General features: G+C 40.3%; 1 protein-coding gene across 1 annotated transcript in view; it reads left to right on the forward strand.

Annotated features, from left to right (window-relative positions):
- The window catches only part of LOC122559429 (synapsin-3-like), a 265,554-nt gene that overhangs the window by 76,010 nt on the left and 176,247 nt on the right, over positions 1-13,297 (forward strand). The gene's annotated exons all lie outside the window — the stretch shown is intronic.

Raw genomic sequence — 13,297 nt, forward strand, 5'->3', positions numbered from 1 at the left:
CACCTGGTCTGTCACTGATCCAAAAATGAAAAGTATGCACAACCTATCAAAATACAAGCCTGGCTCTCCTCACACTCTGTCTGAAGTCCTGGATGATTTTAATCAGCTTCGTGGCGAAATGGAGCAGGTTTCTGGGGCTAGCCTTTCCCCATCCTGATGCAACTTGTTGGCAGCAGGAAGAACAATGGAAAAAAACCAGCATGGTGGCAGCTGCTGCTGCCATCTTTGTCCACTGCTTCTCTTCCGACCTCCTGTGGCATCTGAAATCCTACTCTCTGGCAAGTCTCTGACAAATAGTTTACACGCATTCAAAGAAAGGCTGTGCTAATTGAGTATTTGTGGTCAATGAGGTGGAAGCATGCTTATCATCCCAGACTTTGGTAATTTCCACTTTCTCCTCATTCACCACAATCCCCTTTTTTTTTTAATAGAGTAAGCTCATGTCTTGCACACAAACTCCTGCCTAACTTCATCTCTGTCTGTGTAACCTCTTTTTGACCTACATTTCAGCATGCAATCTTAACTCTTCACCTCTCATCATCCTGATATAGTTTTTCTGTTACATATACAGTGACTAAGCTGTTAACTGTCTTGGTTGCCTCTGTGAAATGTTTTCCAATAGCCTTGTTAGCTCTTGGAGGGGCAAGGATTAATCAAGGAGAGTCATCATAGCTTTGTCGGAAAAAGATCATGTCTGATAGATTTGCTTGAGATTTTTGAGGAGTTGAATGGATGTGTAGATGATGATGCAGTGGATATGGCCTCTGTGGATTTTGGTAAGACTTTTGAGAAGGTCTTATGATAGAATGGTCAAGAAGGTAAGAACCCATGGTATTCAAGGTAATTAAGCAAATTGAATCCAAAATTAGTTTAGTGGCAGGAAGCAGAGGGTGATGGTCAAAGGGAAGTTATTTGGGTGGAACTGAGAAATAAGAAAGGGATGATCACCTTATTGGGATTGTATTAGTGATGGAAAAGGATAGACCAGATCTAAAAGTTGAAGTTCTAAATTGGAGAAAGGCCAATTTTGATGGTATTAGGCAAGAACTTTCAAAAGCTGCTTGGAGGCAGATGTTCGCAGATAATGGGACGGCTGGAAAATGGGAAGCCTTCAGAAATGAGATAGCAAGAATCCAGAGAAAGCATATTCCTGTCAGGGTGAAAGGGAAGGCTGATAGGTATAGGGAATGCTGGATGACTAAAGAAATTGAGGGTTTGGTTAAGAAAAAGAAGGAAGCATATGTCAGGTACAAACAGGATAGATCGAATGAATCCTGAGAAGAGTATAAAGGAAGTAGGAGTATACTTAAGAGGGAAATCAGGAGGGCAAAACGAGGGCATGAGATAGCTTTGGCAAATAGAATTAAGGAGAATCCAAAGGGTTTTTTACAAATATATTAAGGACAAAAGGGTAACTAGGGAGAGAATAGGGCCCCTCAAAGATCAGCAAGGCGGCCTTTGTGTGGAGCCACAGAAAAGGGGGAGATACTAAATGAATATTTTGCATCAGTATTTACTGTGGAAAAGGATATGGAAGATATAGACTGTAGGGAAATAGATGGTGACATCTTGCAAAATGTCCAGATTACAGAGGAGGAAGTGCTGTATGTCTTGAAACGGTTTAAGGTGGATAAATCCCCAGGACCTTATTAGGTGTACCTGAGAATTCTGTGGGAAACTAGAGAAGTGATTGCTGGGCCTCTTGTTGAGATATTTGTATCATCGATAGTCACAGGTGAAGTGCCGGAAGACTGGAGGTTGGCAAACGTGGTGCCACTGTTTAAGAAGGGTGGTAAGGACAAGCCAGGGAACTATAGACCAGTGAGCCTGACCTTGGTGGGGTGGGCAAGTTGTTGGATGGAATCCTGAGGGACAGGATGTACATGTATTTGGAAAGGCAAGGACTGATTAGGGATAGTCAACATGGCTTTGTGCATGGGAAATCATGTCTCACAAACTTGATTGAGTTTTGTAATGAAGTAACAAAGAAATCTGATGAGGGCAAAGCAGTAGATGTGATCTATATGGACTTCAGTAAGGCGTTCGACAAGGTTCCCCATGGGAGACTGATTAGCAAGCTTAGATCTCATGGAATACAGGGAGAACTAGCCATTTGGATACAGAACTGGCCCAAAGGTAGAAGACTGAGGGTGGTGGTGGAGGGTTGTTTTTCAGACTGGAGGCCTGTGACCAGTGGAGTGCCACAAGGATCGGTGCTGGGCCCTCTACTTTTTGTCATTTCCATAAATGATTTGGATGCGAGCATAAGAGCTACAGTTAGTAAGTTTGCAGTTGACACCAAAATTGGAGGTGTAGTGGACAGTGAAGATGGTTACCTCAGATTACAACAGGATCTTGACCAGATGGGCCAATGGGCTGAGAAGTGGCAGATGGAGTTTAATTCAGATAAATGCGAGGTGCTGCATTTTGGGAAAGCAAATCTTAGCAGGACTTATAGTTGTGAAACTTGAAAGGGTTCAGAAAAGATTTACAAGGATGTTACCACGGTTGGAGAGTCTGAGCTACAGGGAGAGGCTGAACAGCTGGGGCTGTTTTCCCTGCAGCGTCGGAGGCTGAGGGGTGACCTTATAGAGGTTTACAAAATTATGAGGGGCATGGATAGGATAAATAGGCAAAGTCTTTTCCCTGGGGTCGGGGAATCCAGAACTAGAGGGCATAGGTTTAGGATGAGAGGGGAAAGATATAAAAGAGATGTAAGGGGCAACTTTTTCACGCAGAGGCTGGTACGTGTATGGAATGAGCTGCCAGAGGATGTGGTGGAGGCTGGTACAATTGCAACATTTAAGAGGCATTTAGATGGGTATGTGAAGAGGAAGGGTTTTGAGGGATATGGGCCGGGTACTGGCAGGTGGGACTAGATTGGGTTGGGATATCTAGTCGGCATGGACCGAAGGGCCTGTTTCCATGCTGTACATCTCTATGACTCTATCTATGACTGGTAGCCTGTGTCCAGTGACATAGCACAACATTCACTGCTGGGTGCCTTGCTGTTTGTTGTGTGCATTGATCATTCAACATGAATGTAGAATGTATGAACATTAAGTTTACAGATGATATAAAAATTAGTGCTGTGGTAAGTCATGAGAAGGAAAGCCTTAAACTACAAGATAATATAGGTAGGCTGGTCAAATAGGTAGAACAGTGGCAAATGGAATTGCATCATCTAAAGTGTGACGTGATACATTTCGGGAGGACAAACAAGGCAGTGGAGTACACAATGAATGGTAGGACCCTGGGAAGTAGAGACCATCAAAAGGAACTTGTTATGTCTGTCCATAGATCCTTGAAAGCAACAGGGCATGTGGATAAGATAAGAAGGCACAGGGAATATTTACTTCTATTAGTGGAAGCATAGAGTACAAGAGCAAAGTGCTTATGTCTAAACTGTGTACAGCATGAATTGGGGCATGGCTGGAGTACTTTGTGCAGTTCTGGTCACTACCCTGCAGGAAGGATGTGATTGCTGTAGAGAGGGTGCACATCATTCACCAGGATGTGACCTGAGCTGGAGTGGTTCAGCTGTGAAGAGAAACTAGACAGACTGGAGTTGTTTTCCTCAGAGCAGGGAAGCTTGAGGGGGGGACTTGATTGAAGTGCACAAAATAATGAGGGGCATAGACAGGGGAGAAAGGGAGAAATTTTTCCCATTAGTAGAGGGGTCAGCAGCCTTGGGAGCACAGTTTTATGGTAAGGAGCAGGAGTTGAGCAAAAACATTTTCACTCATAAGATTATGGGTATCTGGAACTCACTGCCCAGAATATTGCTAGAGACGGGGACCCTCAAGATATTTAAGAATTATTTTACTCTGTTGACCTCAGCTGCTATATGTTGTACACAATCTTACTGAGGAGAGTCCCTAAGGAGATCGCCTGACTCGCCTTTTGTTGTGCAGGAAGTATAGGCAGGTTGGAGATCTTGCCTCTTTCCTCCAGAGAAGTAGCTGAAGGCAAAACATGAGGTGGAATCCGAACTGCATTCTGTAGCATTTTCAGTGCCTGATCCAGACAATCCAGCAGGGACTTTGTCCCAGTTGAAATTCTGGGGCCTAATTACTAAGGAAGCTGTGTAACTGCTGTTGTAATCTAACGTTTCCTACTCTGTGAACTCACTGACACTGACCACAGGCAGTTGTATATATTCACATTGCTCACTTCTAAGAAGATATTTTTGAGAAGTCCTTTCTCTTGGCTCAGTTAAATCGGGCAGGTCAGTGTACTAAATGGGTCATAGCACAAAGCTCTTTTCATCTGTAATTAATAGAATCCTGATCAAGACAGATTATTTCTTCACAAAGCACTTACTGTCTTTGTTTACAGGCATCAGCTGTGTGTCTTGTCGGAAACCAGTTCTAATCAACATCTTTAACACAGACTAATTTCCTTGCTGCTTACTTTATCCTGTTACATTATAATATTTTCCCACGTTAATTTTTTGTCCCTATATCAAGAGGCATCAGACAGAACTGTTTTCCATTTTATCAGATGGGAGTAGGTTAAATTTAAACTTCATGTGAAGTCATGACTTGTACAACACCCCAACCCTTCAGCGCAGATAGAAGCTCAGTAATGGGTTTGCTGTCTTGAGATAATGTGAACAGACAATTAGTTTAAGGATAGTCTTGTTGTAGTCATTATGCTTGATGATCTGTAAAGTCATGATCTTGACACAGTTGGCTTCCAGTGACTAAACCATAGTATTTTGTAAAAAGTGTACGTAAGAGATTCAGTAAATTTATGGTCTCAACTGTACTATAACTGGATATGTCTTGTCTTGTTCATCCGTGTTCAGTAATCAAAGCTCTTCAATTTTGGAACAATATGTGCTTTATTTCAATTAGATTGCTGTCCCATCACTTAAATTGTAAGTGAAATGGGATGGTGCAATTTTCACTGTACCAAAATCCACTAAATGATGCCTAATCACTGACTTGTCCTCCTGTCCAGATGGAAGATGGCAATGTAAATCTCTAGTGCAGTTGATGAGGACCTATATAATTTGATTCAACAGCCTATGTGAAATGTGTACTTACGCAACACGCCAAGCAGCTGTATTAATACCTATCTGTTTTCTTTCTTAGAGTGTCCTCAGTTGCACCTGAGGCATTAATTGGAAGTGAGGAATCTTAACAGAAGGGAAAATACTTATCCTTCAGGTGGAGAGAATGAGTGATATTCTCTGAATCATCTCAGTATTGTTAATTACCTTCTTGAGTTCAGACACCTGTTTTAAGTCTAAATCATCTTCACCAACTTAAAATATGCTCCCTAACTCTCTTTTGGTGAGACGGGGGTGGGGATTGAGAATGCTTCCCACTACAAAATATATAAATTTAAAATGTCCTCGTTTTTAAATACTGTATCTGTTTGTAAATTACATTTTGACCGTGGAATAGGCACTTCCTAATTCACAAATTAATCTATTGCAAAAAGACAAAGCATTGATTGTAAATAGGCAAATGGAACCCTTTGTAGTAATTATAGAGATTAATGAGCATTTTCTTCACTTATGACTGTTTGTCTCAACTCTAAGAGTTTCTTTCTTTTGCAAGTTTAAGTAGCTTCCCAAGCACAGTTTCCAGAAAAACACTCAATGCTTTTGTTCTTTGGAGTGTCTTTTGATTAAATAGGTTTGCTACATTGAAGAATTGCTAGCACTGTAAGCTCTTTTGTCTGGATGCTTGTCATTAATTTGGGCTGTGCTGTTCCTGGGTATTTTTGTTATTTGGAGTCACCTTTTGTGTTGTATTTCAAGAGTAGAGCAGAAAGGGAGAGACGAGCAGGTGACCCATTTACAAATCAGTATGTTTCCGAAACAATAACTAGGAGCTATGCTTTAATGCCAGACATTCTGTGGGACAAACTGAACACACAGCCTTTGGTCTTTGCGTCTGTTGCTAGCTGAAACCTTGTTCATAATATTTTGTAAAAATATGGATATAAAAGCCACTGTCTTGATTATTTTCTGGAATTATTTGGCAGAATACAATGGCTTATTATAAACAGTATGAAATTGATGTTGCTGTTGTTTTGCATTAACTGCATTGTGTTGAGCAGTAATTTTTTTAAATTATTGTCTGTGTGTTCACATTAATTTCATCTAGAAAATGAATTAGCATATCAATTCCTTTTCCTCAATCTCCTTGTTTGCTGGAATACAAAAACTGGGATTTTAGTAGGAAAACAATCTAGTGGACATCACCATGAATGTGCTAAGACTCGAGTAAAGATTCGCACGCCCTGCTGGTTGTAAGTGGTCTATCTTAGGCAATCTCAAGGTAGTCTTCATCCAGTTCCACGTAGGAGGCAGTTTTCAACATAAATTGCTAGTCCTGTTCAGATAACTATATCTCTTGACAGTGGAAAATTTGGAGAGAATTAAAGGTATTTTCTTCTGACCTCCGGATCCTGGCACATTTTAGAATCTTTGCTATACGTCTAACGTGTACCGTAACAGATTCTTTGAAGCTGTTGGTCAGGATATAATGCATTAAGTGGAAAAACATTCAAAAAACAATATTTCAGTTTTTGTGTTGAGGTTCTCATGCATCACTAGGTAATCTAAAATGTGATTTTATTGGATCCAATTGTATTGATAATAGTAAAAACTTATTACAACATTTTTAATTCCATTATCTCATTTTAATACATGGGACCTATTGTGGATTGAGAAATGGTTTAAATATAGAAAGTCACTGACCGACGACAACAGTAGTGATCACCTGACCAGGTTGAGCCAAGCATTGAGACAATCAGTAAACAAGATTCAGTCTGAACGAAAACTAACATGTCATCAGAATGGCTGAAATCAGTCACTCAGATCTATATCTCCTCTTGATTTACATGGTTTTGGAAGTTTCACACATTGGAATGAAAGCCACTTCCAGATTATTGGTCATGGGGAAAAACAAACTAAGCCCGACTTGTGAAGACACAAATGAACTATATTTCAGCCATCTTATGGACAGAGCATATGGATTTATAACAATAGATCTGGAAGACGGTCTCTTGCTCCCAAGTTTGCAGGCCTTTTGGAAACAGTGCCTAGTGGTAAAACAAATTGGGGAAAAAAAGGCATACGGACATTAAGAACTCATGGGTATTTATACATTTCAGGACTGAGTAGGAGAGAAGTCATCAATCAACAGCTGTGGTTCCTGGTTAAAACCTAACATCAACAGGATTAAAAGGACATTTTAAACCACCTATTCATAATATTCCTTTGTGTACCCCTCCTTTTCGAAGCTTTAAAATCTGTTTGTGAGTGTTTGATGTCACGGCTTATATTTTTCTCAGGGTTAGTCAATTTTAAAATTCTTAGTGCTTTCACAGAAGAAACCTTTTTAATTGGCTCCTTAACTTTGAACCAGTGAGCTTTGTTTAAATTGAGCTGTGATAGCTCTGTGCTTAAATTGAAAATCTTTGTGTAGCCAACCAAGCGTGTTTAAAAAAAGAGAAGCGCTGATCCACATCTCTTCACCTAGTCATAACATGACCATTTTGTGATTAGAGACTTTTTCCTTTTATCCATCCTTTTTTCCCTTTCTTTTTAACTTGCTTTCCTTCTCTTCTTTCTTTCTCTCACTCCAACAGCCACATTCCCATTTAATCTGCTAAACTCTTCATAAATAAAGCAATGTGAATTAAGTAGGCTTCAATTGCATGGTCTGACATGACCCTGTAGCTTGTCATAAATGCAAGCAGTCCATACATGATTCTCAGTGCTCTGCATGGTTAAGCCCACATAGTGTATCTCAGAGCATTACACGCACTTGTATTGTACAGTAATTGTATAAACTTTCCAGCCTCTCCTATTAGGTTTAATAATGGTAGAGATCACTGTCTCAGTTAGATTTTTGTTAGCATTTAAATAGAAAACTGCTTTCTCTTGAGAAGGAATTGCAATTCTGACTAATTACTGGGTCATCCAAGGAAGGGGAAGGAAAATTTTTAATTGGATAGTAAGGAGTGAAAATGTAACTTTAAACATATGATTGCAACACCATAAGTAAGACTTCAGTATAATTCTAGTCAGCTTGGACCAGACCCAAAGCAGAGTTACAGTAAGCTCCATGCCCTTTTGAGCGTTAGATTCGATGCCTTCACATGTTAGTTGCATTTCTGATCACATTCGTCCCTTCTCAGGACAGGACAGGACAGTAAAACAGGTTTAAAGGTAGAGTTGCAGTGCCTTTTTGGGGAGGACACTGCAGCAACAGCCTCTGATCATGGAACCAGTCTTCAAAAACAAATTGCAAAACATGCTTTTAATTTTTCTAATTATTAAATTCTTCAGAAATTGCCTTTTTGCAGGTCTAAGATTCATAGGTACAAAATTACTTCATAAAGTCATAGAGATGTACAGCATGGAAACAGACCCTTCGGTCCAACTCGTCCACGCTGACCAGATATCCAAACCCATTCTCGTCCCACCTGCCAGCATCTGGCCCATACCCCTCCATACCCTTCCTATTCATATATCCATCCAGGTACCTTTTAAATGTTGCAATTGTACGAGCCTCCACCACTTCCTCTGGCAGCTCATTCCATACACGTACAACTCTCTGAGTGAAAAAAGTTCCTCTTTAGGTCTCTTTTATATCTTTCCCATCTCACCCTAAACCTATGCCCTCTAGTTCTGGACTTCCCCACCCCAGGGAAAAGACTTTGTCTATTTATCCTATCCATGCCCCTCATGATTTTATAAACCTCTATGAGGTCACCCCTCAGCCTCCAATGCTCCAGAGAAAACAGCCCCAGCCTGTTCAGCCTCTCTCTATAGCTCAAACCCTCCAACCTTGGCAACATCCTTGTAAGTCTTTTCTGAACCCTTTCAAGTTTCACAACATCGTTCTGATAGGAAGGAGACCAGAATTGCACACAATATTCCAACAGTGGCCTAACCAATGTCCAATTCGGTGCAATTTAACTGCAGTCAAACAAAGAAAGTGGTGGAATACTAGAGCAGAACCATTAATGTAATTACAATGCTCTCATTGCTCCTGACTGTTATCAGTGATCCTGCTGAAAATGTAGAAGATGGATAAGAACATAATCAGTGACGATTCTAAAGACTGTTACTCAGTTTGTTGACTGTCACTGTCTAGATTCACAGATAAAAATTGGCTACATCAGTTAGAGTAGTCAGCACTGAGGAAAAAAGACAACTCCTTCAAGAAGTGAGCTGAGAAAAATGTAATTGGGGATTGTGGGGATGCACATGAAATTTCCTTGCGTAGATCATGTGCAAACCCATATAATACTGATCCATACAGAGATACAAAGGGAAATGTTAATTGATCCTCGCCAAATCGGGAAGGTTGCTATGATAGGCCTTAAGAGCCTTGAGAGAGTGACAGGAATAATCAGCTACTGGAAAGTGTGACTTGGCAGTTATACGATGAACGGACCGCTCATGCCTAGGAGTCATTGATGCTTTGTTGAGATTGGACAGAGAATTGCCAATGGACACTGAATGAAATCCAGTCACCGTCCAGAAAGGAGGGTGAAAGAAGAAGCAACTAGTGCAGGGGTGGGTGGTTGGGGTGGGGAGGGGGTGGATGGGAAGGGAGTGAGGTGACAAATGACCTTTCACGCCTTGATATGTCTCACCAATACTATTCTGCACAGAATGCCTTATACAAGAATGATTAGTTTCATGTTACCATGAAACATTGGAACAGACAAGTTGTTATGAAGGAGGAAATTATTTACACTAACTCCCAAGTTGGTATTTAATAGTTAGGAAGGTTTGAGTCTTAAATGAAGTGAAATTGAAGACGTATCTTTGGTCATGTAGGACATCTGACTCACTTAATGAATTTTGGTGGGCGTACACTCTGTATGGTGTCCTGAACTGAAAAGGCCAGACATTAATTTTATCAGCAGTCTTGAGGAGGTTTTTGGAATCTAACTGTTTCGCGTGACATTCTTCTGCCCTGTTGCAATACTCTGTAGAGAGGAGGTTGAGACTAAATATATAAAAGAATTCAGACGACCAACCCAGGCCTGATTTTGGCAAATCATTTTGTGCCTCTGAGTATCTACGGTTTTCCGTTTACAACCTATCAATTCTCTCCAATGTCAGATGTTTTGATGTGGTATAATGATGCTGGTTAGAAACATATGTTTAAAATAACTAACTAAATGTCTCCACAAGCCTTTTGTTTATTTTCCCTGACCACGTTTGCAGTGATGTTCTATTGTCAGCCAATTCTTGGCTGCACAGTCCCCGTTCACTATGTCATTGCATGTGAGGATGGCATTTCACTGACATGATTAGCTCAACAGTGAGTTCAGAATCCTAGGTGCACTGTCGGGGGCATGGGAATTGAGCATGTTGCCTGATTGAGTGGGAAAGGAGCCTCTGACCTCGGGAAGATCATCCAGCCCCTTAGGCTTACTCCGCTATTTAATTTTATCATAGGTGAGCTGTACCTTAATTCCATCTAACCACCTTGGATTTTATAAAAACATATAGTCACGAAGGAAATTGGAAGTCAGGAGTTTAAAAAAAATCTGAACAGAGTGGTTCAGATTTTATAAAAACATATAGTCACGAAGGAAATTGGAAGTCAGGCGTTTAAAAAAAAACTGAACAGAGTGGTTCAGATTCTCTTTTAAAGGAGAGCAGAGGAAATTGTTGAATTCGGAGGTTGTGGAGAGACTTCCTGAAGAACAGTGTTCTGAGGAAGTCATACTAGACTCAGAATGTTAACTTTGTTTTTCTCTCCACAACGTGCAAACTCCACACAGTCAGTCGCCTGAGGCGGGAATTGAACCCGGGTCTCAGGCGCTGTGAGGCAGCAGTGCTAACCACTGTGCCACCATGCCGCCCACATTTCACTGAAATTGTTGAATTCGGAGGTTGTGGAGAGATTTCCTGAAGAACAGTGTTCTGAGGAAGTCATACTAGACTCAGAACGTTAACTTTGTTTTTCTCTCCACAGATGCTGCCAGACCTACTGAATTTCTCCAGCATTCTGTGTTTGTTTCAAATTTTCAGCATCCGCAGTATTTTGGATTCCAATGCATAACTGCCTGAAAATAAACTCCTAAGAGGCCAGTATCCCATCACCATGTCACCTTTTCATGAAAAGTCCTTAACTCTAGTACTGGCTCTTCAGAACCAGCTCTCAGAATACCAAAACCTCGGATGCTCCTGTTTTTATCAGTCAGCCAGAGCTCCCTGATTGGGGCTGTTAATCTGATCCAATCAGGGAACTCCTATTTATTGCTGACCTTATCACAATCATTACATTTCCAGTATGCAAAAGCTTGTTAGCTCATCAGCAATCATCAATGATTATTTTGATAATATTAACTGGACCAAGCAAATTGTAAAATCTTTGTCCAGAAAAGCTATCCCAGTGTCCATTTTTGTTTCTTCACTCATGGGATACGTGCACTCCTGACTTGGCCAGGATTTATTGCTGATTCCTGGTTGCCCTTGAGAAGTTGGTGGTGAGAAGTCTTCCCCAACATTGCATTTATTTGGTGCAGTTACATTCCTAATGATGTTCGGAAGGGAGTTCCAGGATTTTGACCCCCAAACCAGGATGGCGAGTGACTTGGACAGAGCTTGCAGGTGGTGGTGATCCCAAGTATCTGCTACCCTTGTCCATCTTGATGGTAAAGCTCGTAGGCTTGGAAGGTGCTATCTAAGATGCCTTGGTGAATTTCTGTATCTTGTAGATTGCACATGATGCCACAGTTATGTTGCGAGCATAATGGAGGTTTATGGTTTCAAATTATTTATCCTTATATTGATTTGTTAATTTAAAATTAAGCTTTTTAAAAAAAATATCATTGCCTGTTAATTAATATGTAATTTTTGTTGGTTCTGGTAACTGTTAAATTAGAGGTTACAAAAAGTGGTATCTTGTTTGTAATTTCTTTACTTGTGGGATTCTTTTCGATTTCAGGTTCTGCAGTAGGGATTGTCGCAGTATAGATTAGTCAGTGCAAATAGCTTATTTCTGTATTGTTACTTATATGTATTTCTAAAAATGTACCAATATGGTTTTATGTATTATAGGAAGCCAGTTTCCCACAGATGCCAAATGTCACATAAGACAATTTGGAGGCATGTTCTCTTCAAGGACCTGAAACTGTGATTAATGAAAGGATATGATGACAACCAAGTTATTTCTGTATGGAGAGAATCATAATATAACAGATCTAACCCAACATGTGGAAAGTTTTGAAATAATTTGGTTTTCTCCCATTCCTGGTGTCAACCAAACAAATATAAACATATTACTCATCAACACCTCATCTGTCCTGTTTCTTTATATTGATTTTGAGAAATTTATCTAGTGATGTACCCTGAAGTCATCTGTAGCCCAGGATCAACAAAAGGTTGAGAACAATAAGTTTTGTCGATTTGGGAGAGAATGGTGAGGGGGGCTCCACTCTGTGGAAAAAACATACAAACCTGTTGCTGGTTTTTAAACAGTTGTCACATTCATCATGTTGAATCCCAGTTTCTGCTCTGCGATAGATCATTCTGTAGTTTTGGATATAAATTTTAATGATGTTTGTGTTTGGCACACAAAGTACCTTTGGGAACAGGTCATTGAACTGGTCGCTTGTCCTGAGTTACATAAATTAACGATGTGACGCACCCTTTTTATACTCCATGCAGTAAAGCTAATTCATTTGAAATTCCAAGAATGTGGAAAATCAAACATTTGTGGTCATTCTTACCAACTGAGAGAGATTTTTTGGAATGTTTATGCGAGAATTAAGCAGCCAGTGGACAGTATTGTGCTGTTTACTGCCAGTGGCTAATGGGGTGATAGAGCTAGCACACCATTTTTTTCCCCTCCTTATATTTATATTTGTCCCACATGTTCGCACATGTCCAGGGTTAGCTGCTTTGATGCTCTGCCATTGGCTGTGAAGATGCAGCACAGTGATTTGTGGTATCTCGCCTTCTGTTGCATTTTATTTCACCTTATCGTCTTGTCTCATTGGGATCAAAAGCTCATATACTGAAGGAGGTTGCAGATTCAATTTTCAGTTTTACGCGCTCTCAATGGAGCACATAAAATCCTGAATTTAACTTTTTCAAATGAGTGACCATGTTTATCTGGCACAATTATACCTGAAAGGAACAGAATGAAATAGAACCTAATGAATCATCTTAGCAGCACCCAGTTCATTGGTCTACAAGCAAGGTCTTACTGTTTCCTTACTTAACAGTTAACTTGTTGTTTTCAAATTCTGTTTTGCAGTGGCCTCGATATTAGTTCTGTGCATGTGGTATTAATGGTGC

Source organism: Chiloscyllium plagiosum, chromosome 19 (assembly GCF_004010195.1).
Source record: "Chiloscyllium plagiosum isolate BGI_BamShark_2017 chromosome 19, ASM401019v2, whole genome shotgun sequence".
NCBI classification, from domain to species: Eukaryota; Metazoa; Chordata; class Chondrichthyes; order Orectolobiformes; family Hemiscylliidae; genus Chiloscyllium; species Chiloscyllium plagiosum.